At 45.5% G+C, this 13,574-nt stretch overlaps 1 long non-coding RNA gene across 1 annotated transcript in view; it reads right to left on the reverse strand.

Annotated features, from left to right (window-relative positions):
• The window catches only part of LOC109314215, a 20,891-nt gene extending 9,754 nt beyond the window's left edge, over window positions 1-11,137 (reverse strand). The window contains exon 1 of the long non-coding RNA XR_002102248.1: window positions 11,062-11,137. This is a non-coding gene — a long non-coding RNA (uncharacterized LOC109314215). The remainder of the gene's footprint in view (window positions 1-11,061) is intronic.
• Window positions 11,138-13,574: the final 2,437 nt, after the last annotated feature.

The following is a 13,574-nucleotide window of genomic DNA, read 5'->3' on the forward strand; positions in this document are numbered from 1 at the left end:
AACAGGGTGCTTTTTACCCCCTCGTCCAAGTCACTGATGAAGATGTTGAACAGTGCAGGCCCAAGGACCGAGCCCTGCGGAACCCCACTGCCCACATCCCTCCAGGTCGAAAAATGACCCATGCACCTAGCTGCTGACAGGCAAAACTCATGCCATGGGTACTTGTGCAACTGACTGTCTCTGTCTTGGGGCAGTTGATTGTCTCTATTGATTATTTCCTCTCCTTAGTCTGCGGTTTTATAGGTGTTAATCCTTGCTAATTAAGGTTGTTATGAGTTAATTAGCAAGGATTAACACCTATAAAACCATAGACTAAGGAGAGGAAATACTCGATAGAGACAATCAACTGCCAAGACAGAGATATTCAGCTGCACAAGCACCCATGGCACGAGTTTTGCCTGGCAGCAACTTGAGGTGCAGTTCCCCACAAACCCCTGCTCCTATATTCTTGAAACTTGTCAGGCTTTGTGGCCGCACCAGGGGTTGCCACCCCTGTAGTTTTCACCCCACTGTGGTGTAACACATAGATGTGACATGAGTTTTGCTTTCAAGAATTTGAGGTGCAGCTCCCCCCTAACCCTGGCACTGAACTTCTTGAAACTTGGCAGGCTTTATGGTCTCAGCAGAGACTACCACCCCTACATGCTTCATCCAATTCAGACAAAGAACAGAGTGATAGATATTTCATTGATTCCCCATTATACCCTATGGCTGGATCTCTGAGGTGACTCCAAATCCTCGGAGCCGTTTTGGCCAGATCAAATCATAACCCTGGTCCGGAGCTCCGGATCAAATTGCTGGCATCCGAAGTGGCCAGATCCTAAGCCGGATTGAATAGGTGCCTACTCGCACAGGCCTACTTCCCACTCTCACACATAGGCCTTGCTGGATGTCCTACTGCAGGGGTTGTCAACCAGGAGTATACATACCCCTGGGGGTACTTGGGAAAGCCCCACAGGATACAAGGCAGCGGCGCAGAGAAGCGGGGGGCACTTCCAGTTTCACCGCCGGCGCTTCTGGTTTCGCCACTGCATGCAAGCCCCCCCTCCCACTCTTGCTCATCTATTAGCTGCCAGGGGATCCTCCCACCCCCCCTCATCAGTCAGCTGCCAGGGGACCCCACTCCACTCATCAACTGGCTGGGGGACTCCCTGCTTTTTGACCAGCCACCTGAGGTACACCAACCAAAAAAAAGGTTGAAAACCCCCATCCTACTGTGTCCACTGATTGCCTTCCTAGGTCCCAGAAGACTCTTCAGCATCTGAGTCACTGCCCCAAAATGTGAATAATTGTGTGTTGATAACAAAAAGATCCCTAATAAGATCCAGCCTTTGCCTTTAGAACCCTAGCTAAGCATTTTGTTGCCTGGTACAGGTCATATGCAGAGTGCCCCCCCTACATGTGCTGCCACATAATTACTTACATTTGATTTGGTGCCCTCCATGCAAGGGCACCTGATGCTGCTGACACCACCCTTACTATGGTACTGCTTGCCTTGCTCTAGTATGATTGATCACTAAATTGATCAGTGAGCTTGGCAGCAGTGATGAATTCTAGCCTATAAGGATGCAAAGGCCATATTTACTTGCAGCCTTAGAACCAGAGGAGGAAGACAAGTGATCGCTGGACTGATTCTTAGAAGTGTCCATTTTTCATGGTGTATGGGATCATCCAATTTATAGCTGAACCCAGAATATGCCAAACACAATGTGGATGCCTTTGGTACAACCAGAAGCCAATCAATTCCCATCCACAATGAGGATTACCACAATTGGATATTCATACCTTGCATGCATTGTCTTTTAACTACTTACGGTTTTGCTCAAACTAAAATTTAAAAAAGACTCTGGGGCAAATTCAGCTGTTCCCTTGTCCTGTACATACTCAGTAAAATAGAAATTGGTCCTTTATAAATGCAAAAGCGTTGTCCAGAGTGAAGTATGAAAAGATAAAAATATTTGGTACAAATAATTAAATACCAAACGAATGTGAATAGATGCTATGTTAAGAAAGATATATTACGTGAACTTTAAACAGGGAGAAAAGTTTTCCCTGATATTTCCTATGGGAAAAAACTCATTAACTACTTCTTTTTTTCAATGAGTTCTAGGCCTTTGTCAACAGTTACCAAAATATCATGAAATACATCCTTAGTGGTTAGCCCTATCACTGCACACTTTACTCTGAAGGTACTATTTACAGGGGACTGGAATTACATAATTTCTGAAATGCTTCTTTTATACTGAACAAATGAAAGGAGCTAGTAGAAAGCCCATAACATATAATGTTAGGACTACAGAGAGGAGATAAACATTTTTTGTTTTCTCAAAGTTTAGTTTATTACTGTATTTTGGGTTAAGAGGTAAAACTTTCTTTTTTAACAATATGCTAAGTACAGATAGGGTGTATCTAACAGTGGTTCTCAACCTTTTTTAGACTCAAAGCACCTCACATTAGACTCAAGGTACCCTTCAAATTAAGAACATGCCAGGTCTTCATCTTAACTTGTTTTTTTGACTACAGGAAAAGAATAATGCAATTCTTCTGTTGCAAAAAACATATAGAGACCACAGCAGGTCAGAATGTTTGCACACCTAGCAGTGCCAACATTGAGTGGTATCCTGTGGCACCCTCAAAAGGATTTCATACCACCCCAGGGTGCCACAGCACTCTAGCTGAGAATCACTGAGAATCATATGCTAAGGGTGGATATAGTGACACAATGGCTACATTTTCCAGTTTTGCTGTTTGGAAGGCCCAACCATAATGGTTACACATTGGTTCTGAGTCACCTCTTCAGGCACAAACTGCTGGAATTCATCCTGGAGGACCAGATACTGGTACTGCTGCTGCACTGCTCCAAGGTTTCTGCCAGGAGGTACCAATTCTGAAGCATGGCCAGGGCTAGCAGTGATGTGCTACTTAATGGCATCATCCAGCTTAGATGTAGGGATTTTGCTGAACTGCTTCAGAACCAATAGCAAAACTGGGTTTGGAGATACCATCCAGTGTTATACCCTCCTCCCTGATGGTGCTGCTCATGATTAGCAGGACTGAATTCTTTTAGCTCCAAGGCAGTGAAATCTGGCCCCCGGCCTCTGCCAAATCTAGATAATGGAAGCATCTATCAGCAAGAGATTTAATAGAAGTTGAAAGTCAAACACAGAAACATGTCGTTTATATAAAATCTTAACTAATTAGATTAATTCAATTAGATTAATGGACTTAATTTAATTAGATTAATGTTTATACAGTGCTTTAAAGATTAAAAGTGGCATATAAATGAACTGCTAGGTAGTATTGTTATTAATAAGTACTACAACAACTTGGAGGAGATGAAATCTTCCTTTCCCTATTTAAAAAAAAAAAAAAGAGTGGGCCAATAAAAGACTTAGGGCCTTGTTATACAGTAATTTTGAATGGCTCCTGGAGCTCTTAACCCCTGGACTGTCTACACATTAAAGTGGTTTTACGTACTCATTATGCAGCTCAAAATAACACCCAGGGCAGAATTAGCTCTGATCCACACTATCCAGCTTCTGTTCCATTAAGGTGTGGCCACTCCCCACATATTTGCCACCCAAGTTGAAGTCCTTCAGTATCCCAGGATCTCTCATACCCCTGCCCATAGAGCAGGGATAGAAAGAAGCCTGTCTTGGTTCACCAGCCCTTTAGTGGCAACTCACAACTATATCTCCTAGTCCTGCCTCTGCTTACCAGGTCTCTAGTGGCAAGTCACAGCTATGCAGATAAGGGAAAGTCAAAGATTTCTAGACTAAGGGTGTGACTTCTCCAAACTCCAAGCTAGTACTAACACTGATCAACATTTGTGTGGCTCATGGTGTAAAGTGTAACAAGGCCCTTAAAGAGAAAACTTAATGGCTCAGGAGACTAGTAAGTGTACCATCCCCGTCCTCATTTCTGGGAAGATGGCACAGGGAGAAGCTGATTTACTAGTATGGACATCATCTCTGTTCATGATGACGGTGTTTTTGGAGGGCTCCTGCTGCTCAGATGGGTTTTTCAGGAAGCAACTTCAGAGTTTTGAACATATTCTGTTGGGGAACTCACTAGTCATCTCTGCTGAGAGTGATGGGCAGAGCGGCAGCTCAGTCCCTGCACTCAAGGACCAAAGTAGATACTATTTCACGGGTTACTGCCTCCTGTCAGCTCCTTATAGACTCCCACACTGCCTTCTCCCTATCTTTAGCAAGTACTAGATCACTGCACAGTACCCGCCAGTACTGTGCAATGGGCATTAACTGTAATGCCACCACTACTGTGCAGTAGCAAGAAGCTACTGTGCAGTAGCTTGACACAGCAATGTAGGGTCAGAAATTACCTGTACATTGCTGGGACTGCACAGTACCACTGGGTACTGCGCAGTCCTGGTGGCACATGGGTCATTTCCCTCACCTTAGAGGCCTGGTTCATGGAATCATAGCAAAAAAGAGCTGGAAGAGACCTTAGGAGGTTGTCTATACAATGTGTCACTCTCTGGGATATGAAGAACTGTAGGGTAACCTGTTATGGGAAAGAGAACCTTTCCTTAAAAATTAACAGGGGCTAGTCACACACAAGTAAAGAAAAGAGATCAAAGCTAAAAATGCAGAAAGGAGTAGTAAACAATGCTCAAATAATTGTTTTTAAAAACACTGAAAATTAATAAACAGGAAGTCAAAATAACTGAGATGATAAATGCAATTATTGAAAAGAAAAATGGGCAAAGCTCAGAAGAACAACCAAAATATCAGAGGCAAGTTCTAAAATAAACAACAAAGAAGGAAAGTTGGTAATAAAACCTTGGTATTAGGCCCCTCTAATTAAATACTGCACTTTCCATGCCAGTGTTCATGATAGAAGTTGTTGTTTTGACTTATGGTTGTTTGATAACACTAACATTTTCTCAGGCTTTGGTTTCATGAATTATACCTTCACCAAAAAGCCAGCATAAAATTGCAGCTGAAGACCCAGAGCTACAAGCAGATCCACTATTGAGGGGCCTCAGGGTCAGATCCAGCTTGGTTACATAGGTACCTACACTTAGTTATTGCAAGGGCCCTGAAAATATTGGGAAGAGATCTTTTTCTGCTTATTAGGTACCCGTTTCACCCTGTCCCTGTGAATCCATTAACTTGCATACTTTTGTAACATGGCATCATCTTAGCCTTAAGTCTAAGTCACAAAAAGCAGCAAGCAGGAGAGACTCAAGCAGGATGGGATAGTTTCACACTAAGGCACCTAAGGCCACATCCAGATAAGTGGGAACATACATTTCCCAGCAACTGTGCTGGCCCCAGCAGCCTTACTGGGGTCCCAGGGCCTCAGGGAGATGAGCTGCAATGCTTCTTTAGTTGGGAGCCTGGCCGGCAGCTGGAGCATGGCTCCAGCCAGCCAGGCTCTGGTTTTGGGTGGTGCACATTGCTGCCACGTACACCATCCCAGTTTTTTTCAGCATGGGTTTGTTTCACTCTGGGATTTCCTGGGGTCAGAAAAACCCAAACCCCTGCGCTGCAAAGTAACAGCGCGGGGAATGCCTATATGTGCAGCGTGTGGCACCACAGACAGGTCTGCTGCATTACATACTGCATGTCTGTGCTTATCTGGACACAACCTAATAGGTGAGAGAGGATCTGGTCCTTAGGACCTTGACCCAGAAGAGAAATCCAATTTGAGCAGGTGTAGATGTTGAGGGTCCCCACACAGGAAATGGGGAACCTCCACAAGGGTGCTCCAAATAGAGAATGTCAGGCACCTAAGTGCCATATACAGAGAATGGGGAGAGGTAGGCATCTTCACAGCACAATCCAGAAAAGCCCAGATGCACCTGAAAATACCCAGTAGGAAATGCTAAGCACAAGATGCATCTAAACTTGCAAGGGCTTCTGCACCTGCTTCAGGCTGCACATTAAGAGCCAGATTCTATTGCATCTATTCATCATGTACGTGGACTAAAGTGCCCAAATGTGGTTCTATTCCACCCTGCTCAAGGCCTGAAAATCCATTAATTCCTCTACTTTTATAACACACCATCATCTGACCCTTCAAAATGAGTCACAAAGGCAGGGAAGAGGAGGAGGACTGTCCCAGCCGCCTGCTGAGGGTTTAGATTGAGAGTGTGGTCAGGGGTAGAAATGTAAGAAAGATTTCTTGACTTAAGGAAAACACAACTACCCCTAGTACCAAGACAAAGAAAGACAGACAAAAGCAATTTGTGTCGGCAACTTATCGGCAGTCCCTCTGATGCCCAATACACAGCAAGCTTCTCTTTCCACAAAGTTCAGCGAGGTCAGGCGTCCCTGAACAACACTGTCTGAGGGGTGCCGGGAAGGACCCAGGAATGCAGTTCTTGGGCTCCTCGAGGTCCACAGGCCCACTGACCCAGGCAACAGCTAACTAATCCTTTTCACAGAGCTGCATCTTCCTTCTGAGTGGTTTCCAAATATTTCAGCTAATTTATAGCTTCTGAAGGACACTGATAACGTACGACCACTTAGATTCCTTTTTCTTCAACTGTCCTTAGACTGACCAATAGCAGTACAAGCCTTGCATTCCTTTGATAAGGTAATTTTAACTGTGCCACAGGGCCTTACTACTTCTAGGCTTTGCTAAATTTACTAGGCCTTACTTTACACAAGGCCTCACTACATCTTAAACTATAATTAGGCTTTTAGCAACAACTTATAGCTTAATATCTAAACAAATACAGAAAAACACTTAGTCTAATCTTCATAGAGCCTTCAGCAAGCACTTTTATCACACAGACATACTTTTCAGCTGCCACACAGGACCCACTTCTGCATTAACAGTTTTACAGGGACTCAAGCAAAGTGGAGTAGAATCACACTTAGGAACCTAAGTCTGCTTACATGTCTAATAGCTGGAATACAATCTGGCCCTAGCCTCCTCCATCCACTGAGTATTTAAAGCACCTAAGCCTATTTCTGAATGCAGGTCCTTGATTGACCAGTGCTGATGCTGGTTCCCAACTTGTTTGTATTAGCCTAATGGTTAGAGGGCTAATCTAGGAAGTGGCAGAACTAGGTAATAAGACCCTTCTCAGCCTGGAGGGGGTGGGGAACAAAAATCCACACTTGCTACTTCCCAATGAGTCTCTAAAGCACCAGGCCAGGAACAGGCTGGATCAGGCATTGTCCATTCACTGGGTAGCCAAGAGACATAGGACCAGAAGAAGTAGGAGTGAAACTGTGTGGGCCAGTGAGGAAAGGGGGAGTCCTGGGTTTCTGTTCCTGCTCCCAACATGTGTTTGCATTTCACATTAGAGAGTCACTGATTTAAAAACAGGTAGTTCACCAAGGCATGCCTCTTCCCAGCTGCTGCCTAATCGTTTGGATGCCCCTATTCATCAGTTGATTAAAGGCCAGGTCCTGTTCTACCTAGCAGACACCTAAACTGGGCCCTGCTCGGTCACTGTCTATACATGCATTTCAATTCAGTTAATTACTCCACTGGAAGATACTACTGTCCCTGCCAGTACTATCTTACAGCAGAGTTAATTAGTTTACTGTACCCTAATACCTGCACACATACAGATAGTGGCACTTTACTGCAGAGTTAATTAGTCTACTCCACAGTAAAGCTCACATATAGATGCACCCAGAGAACTACAAAAGAAGCGACATGAATCCTTTTGCAGGGACTAAGGAGAGTGGAACAGGATTACGTGTAGGAGCCTCATGTGGGGATTAGGATCTGGCCCTAAATGTCTACCAACAAAGTCTCTTAGATTTCTACCAGTGGGCTTGAACATTGCTACCTAAGTCTTGGCAGCATGGAGCAGTCTGAGCCTAAACAAGAGTAGAATTGTCAGATGAGACATCCCTACATCCTTCTCTCCACAAGACCTGATGCAGTGAGCATCCTCAGAGCTTGCCTGCCAGATAAGCCCTTGCACAAAACACAGATTGGAGGAGGAAGAAGTGGTTACAGGGAGTCCTTCTACTCCCTGAATGTCCCACTGGAAATGTTGGTCTCATGTCTTAAAACTACAGTAGATGTGGGGGAGGGAAAGGAAAGCTTGTACAAAATAAATGCCAATAGGTAGAAAACTGAACTAGAGAGCAGTCAGAATGGGTGCTGCTGGTACTTTCTGTTCCCCATCAATCTCCATTTGAGGAGTGTATCAATAAAATTCAGTTTTCTTCTCTGTTGTCATGCTAGGTATTGGCCAATTAACTGCTGCTGTTCCAACTGAACTTCTGTAGCAATAATGTAGACAATCATTACTTATCCAATATGCAAAGTGCAGACTGATGGATGGAGGCCTAGTTAACATTACAGAGCTTTTACAGCCAGGTACTTTACAGCATGATATCAAGTTCTGTGATTATATCATGTGCTTTTCCAAGAAATGTCACAGTTGCATTTAGAGCTGTCAGCTTCACCCAGGGGGTTTAATGGCTATACTGAAGCAAAGCCTGTTAAAAAATACCCAGATATAATGTTCTTTCTGAAGATCAAACAAAGAAGTGTACATTGACAAAGTTGTGGAGAGATGTTGCTTAGTAAAGAATTAGTGTCTGAAAATTCCAGATTGTGCTTTATTTTCAGGTTCAGGAGACAGAGGCAAACTGTTCATATTGTATTACCATGAGCTAAGTTTATACCAGGGCATTTGGGGAATCATCAATAGCCCATTTCTGGGAAAGCAGAAAGGCAGCACTTCCCATTTCCCTATCTGTATTTTCTGAGCTATTCCTCTTGACAGTCCAGCATAGCTTCTCAGCCTCTTAGGCTCAGATCCTCCAAGGTATGTGGGCAATTCCTATTGATAAATCAGTGCTGTAGGTATCTGTGACATCTCTGGGAAATATGAGGCCATAACAGGGTCCTGCTTCAGGGGTGGCCTTGATGCCCTTTCAGTCCCCTCAGCCTTTGTAAACCTGGCTTTCTTTGGGCAATCTCCCCTCCTTCTCCTCACCTGCCATGCCTTGATGTATTTATCTTTTAAAAAAAGAGACACTGCCAGGGCTTCCCAAGTCAGATCTCACACTCCTGAGCACAGGCGTCTCCACTCACCACCTTAAGGGCTAATTACACCACTCCAAGACCCCTTACACCATGCCCACACCTCACAGATGTTACTCATTCCTGCCAACATGCACTGCTTCTGAGCTACAGGCTTCCAGCCCCAGTCCTCATCCCTTGGTCTCTGGCTGTAACCCCTAGTCTTTGGGTCCTGGCAACTCTCCTAGTGGAGTCAAGATTTCTGGGCTCCTCTGGCCCCACTAGTCTCCAGATGTGGGCTTCCTCAGCCTTCATCCCATCTCTGGACCCTGGCCCTGCTCATGGGCCAGTGAGACCCTTGGGCTCCCTAGCCCTGTTGATTCTTACCCCTCCTGGGCTCTCTGGCCCTGCTGACGTTCACCTGTTCCTGGGCTATAAAACGCCAGGCACTGGCCTTCTGGCCCCTCTCTCCATTCTGGGCCAGCTGGGAGCTTCTTACCTCCCCTTAGTCCCATCCACAAACCACCAGAGTTGTTTGCCTCCAGCTCAGATATTGCCCAGGAACCCTGCTGTCCAGGAGCTGCTCTCCACATGACTCTCAGGGCTAGACACCCTGATGAGCTGAGTGAGGCCCTAGGCTTATACACTTCAAGCCCAGCTCTTCTGGTCAGATGACTCTCTAATTGGCCCCTGCCACACCTGCAGGCTGCTCATGTGACAGATGCACTAAGCTTTGGGAATCTGTACTTTAGTCTGTTTTGACTAAGAGAACTCAAAGGGCTTGACAAAGCTGAAAAAGTTCCAAACTGAAAGCTAAAGTAAAGTAGGATTAAGACCTGAACCTACAAAGTGTTAATCAACTGCTCAAGATTAGTCAGTGCTTTTAATTACCATTGAGTTCAATGGGTGTCAAGCACTTTCCAGGACTTGATCAGACCCTGCAAAATTGAGTGCCTTCTATGCACTTTATAGTGTGTGCATATGCATATACACACACACACACACACACACACACACACACAAACATATGAGTAAACATAAATCAGCAAGTTTCTTAAGCCTCTTCTCTTGCTGACTGGGAGAGGCTGTCAAGCTGTATCACTTCAGTGTCAGAAAAGGATTAAGTGAGGCCTGTGGAAAGTCTGCACAGTAACTTGTGACAAAGGGGATTGTGAGAAAGGGAGCTTGAAACTATGCCTGGAGGTTTTTAAAAGTACAAAATAAACACAAGCCAGGGGACCATCTCCTGTACAACTCTGGTGTGCACTGGGGAAACTACTTTTCCTGTTGTGGCACTGTTATCTTGAGTCTGAAGGACTCGCGCTCCATTGGCAGGGCCAGTTTTCCTTCCCCACCAATCAGGTGAAGGCAGGAGCAAGCTTGCCCCACCCTGACCCAGGGGCAAAGGGAGGGAATGGGGTGAGGAATGGACCTGAAAGGGAACTAACCCCTTGAGCTTCCTGATTGGTCTGCTCCCAATCCAGAGGTGGAGCCTCTGAAAGGAATAAAAAGCCAGTGGGCCCAGCACACGGGGAGCTGTCAGTGAGGGACGATGAAGGTGAGGGCTGTAAAAGAGCTGGTTGAGCAGACCAGCGGGGCAGAGCTGTTGCCATAGAAGTGCCCTGAATTTGCTTCTGGTGGGGAGAAACCGCAAGCAGCTGCATCCCCAGCCCCCCCGTCATGGAGGGAACCATGGCAATAGTGCACAGATCAGTGCATAGAGCACCCAGGAGTGGACAGGACCTTGGTAGCTGTATGAGGCAGTGTGGGTCTCCAACCCTGCACGAGGCAGGAACAATGATGCACAGATTGGTGTACAGAGGGTCCAACAGTGGACAGGACTTTGGTGGCTGCCCAAGGCATTACAGGTCCCTAACCCTGCATGAAGCAGGAGCTAGGCCATTTGTGCACAGATCAGTGCACAGGGTCATACAGCTGAGAGGATACCACGGCTGCTCGAGGCAACACGGGTCCTGGTGCACAAGGCAGTGCACGGCAAGCTAAGAGAGGGCTGATAGGCCCTGGTGGCTGCACAAGGCAGCTCAGGCCTTCCTGTCACAAGTAATGACTGGATGGGTTGACAACCTCTGTGACAGAGGATGCTGGGAGTCATGAGTTACCCAGGGTGAGGGGATTCTCACAGGGGAGGAGGGCCCTTCCTCACTGTGGGTGATTAAAGGGAAGCCCCTGAGAGGGAACAATTGCCCCCCACCCCACCAGGTGCAGAGTGGGATCTAGGGCCCCTGTTTATTAAGGGTGGTGCTATGATTATGGACCCCTCCTAGTTGAGTGACCTGGGAGAGGATAATGATGTTTTATTAGGTAATGGGAACTTTTCCTGGGTTGCCATTTCTTCTTTGGGCGCAGCTGCAGAGCCACTGTGGTGATTTGGTTCCTTACGTTGTTGGGATTCCTGTTGTAACCCTGCTTTCTTATTGTTGTACTATAAAGGACTGTAAGTTGTTTTTATGTCTGAACTCATTGTATGCATTAGCTGTATATGTGTATTCCATTTGGTGTAACCTTATAGTGTATGTTGAATTATTGTCCCATGACTGCCAGGTATTCCTATCACTGATTTGTAGACTAACCCATGCTTTATCATCAAGTGCTCCTTCACCTGCTGCTGGGAGGGTTCTGTCGAGGAGGCAAGGCTGCAAACTAATTGGAAGTCCATAGAGGGTTAGACCTGTGCTTGAGTTCAAGGTTAAAAAACAAAGGGTTATTGTCTCTGTAAACCTATATTTGTCAATAACACTTGTGTGTATATCTATATCTATGTGTATATCTATGGATATAAATATCTGTAGATATAGATAGGTAAGTTTATGGTCGTAAGTTTCATATCATGTTGTATCATTAAATCTGTAAATAGTTAAATATCCCTGGGTGTCCTTGGTCCCTAAACAGCTCTGTAGGAAAAGGAAGTGAGCTGGCTTGCAGCTAGGCACCCACCCTCCCCACAGCATACACGCACCTGCTGAATCCCTTCAACTGGAGAGGGGGTACCTTCTGCGTAGAACCTGGGTTACACTGAGATATATGGTACAAACTGGTGCTTAGAATAAAATAATTACAAGGGTTAGCATGGTCCCTAGAATTACAGACAACCTGAAGTTTCACTTTCTAATTCCTGAGGTCTGAAACCTTGAGCGGCTGCACCCTTCCTTTTAGCCTTTCTTTTCTACTTGAGAGAGCAGGAAGAGCCTAAATCAAATAAAATTTACTAACTTGAAAAAATGCCTACATCATTTTTGCTTTTTCTTATCCCTTTTCTGGTTTCTTTATTTCCTTTTCTCTGTCTCCCCTTCGATCTCGCTCACATTCTCACTTCCTCTTTATATCTGTTTTTATCCTTTCTGTCCTGTGCTCTCCAATGGATCTCTTCCTTTTTCAGTGGCTTTTAAAATTGCTATACATATGTAATAAATCCAGATAGTAGATCTGCCTAGCCACTTAGTTATAGAAAACCAGTTGCCTCTTGATGAATTATTCATAATAGAGGATAATCAGCAGAAGAGCAAAGAAGACAGAGATGAGGAGCAAGAGAATGCCAGATACTGGAAAAACCTGTTTGTGGCCCATCATGTTAGTGATATTCATGTCATAATCAATGTATTTCTCAGAATGACCAGGGGGAATCTGCTGTGAAAGAACTTTTTGGTCTTTCAAATAAAGACATAATTATATGTTTCATACAGTTTGGTTATTTAGCATCTTGTTTGTACAGTGATTAGAAATAAGCAAACCCTTACTGCAAGTTTGGTGTGGTCATACATTCACACAGCAGGCTGGATTGTAACCTGACTAGACCAACATAAGGATTGTAACATTACTAGATCAACTGGATTGTAATACTACTCGATCAACTATGGCAGCAGAATAAGGGCTCCATCTTTTACTCATGCAAGCACCATTACCCATTGTCGTGTGAGAAGTCCCATGGGCTATCTCCTAAGAGGTTGTTTGACCTAATCCAAACCCCACTGAAGTCAATGTGCGTGTCTACATGTGATGCTTTACTGTGCAGTATACTAATCTACTGTGCAGTAAAGCATCACTGTCTACATGTTTGTGGCATTTACTGCACAGCAAATTGGGCTACTGCACAGCTAGCTAGTACCTGTAAATTCAGATACTAGATTAATTGTGCAGTGGTTACTGTGGAGTAACACTTGTGTAGATGCTGACTGGGAACAGATTTGCAGGGGACCATAGGGGACAGGGAACTCTTTGCCTCCTGTCCCAGCTCCTGGCTTCCAGCATGGAGCTGGCTGCACTGGGGGTTAAGCAGGGGCTGGGTCCCAGCCCTGGCCTGCTCCCTGGAGCAGCCAGCTCTGTGCCAAGCAGGGCAGCTGCCAGCAAGCCCCTTGATTCCCCGCCTGGCAGGACGATTGCCAGCAGCTGCCCCACAGCCAGGACAGCTTCCAGCAAACCTCTGAGGCAGGGAGCTCCTTGGCAGCTGTGTCCCAGTGGGCATGGGGCCAGGAGAGGTCTTCCTGCTGCAGATGTGCCCTCCTGATGTGCTTGGGGCCAGGCAACACCTGCTGCTCTAGTAACAGAGCTCTTCCGGCCCCATGCATATTGAGACTGGTCCCTTGTCAACC

This window comes from Crocodylus porosus, unplaced genomic scaffold, assembly GCF_001723895.1.
Source record: "Crocodylus porosus isolate Cpor-Errol unplaced genomic scaffold, CroPor_comp1, whole genome shotgun sequence".
Classification (NCBI taxonomy): domain Eukaryota; kingdom Metazoa; phylum Chordata; order Crocodylia; family Crocodylidae; genus Crocodylus; species Crocodylus porosus.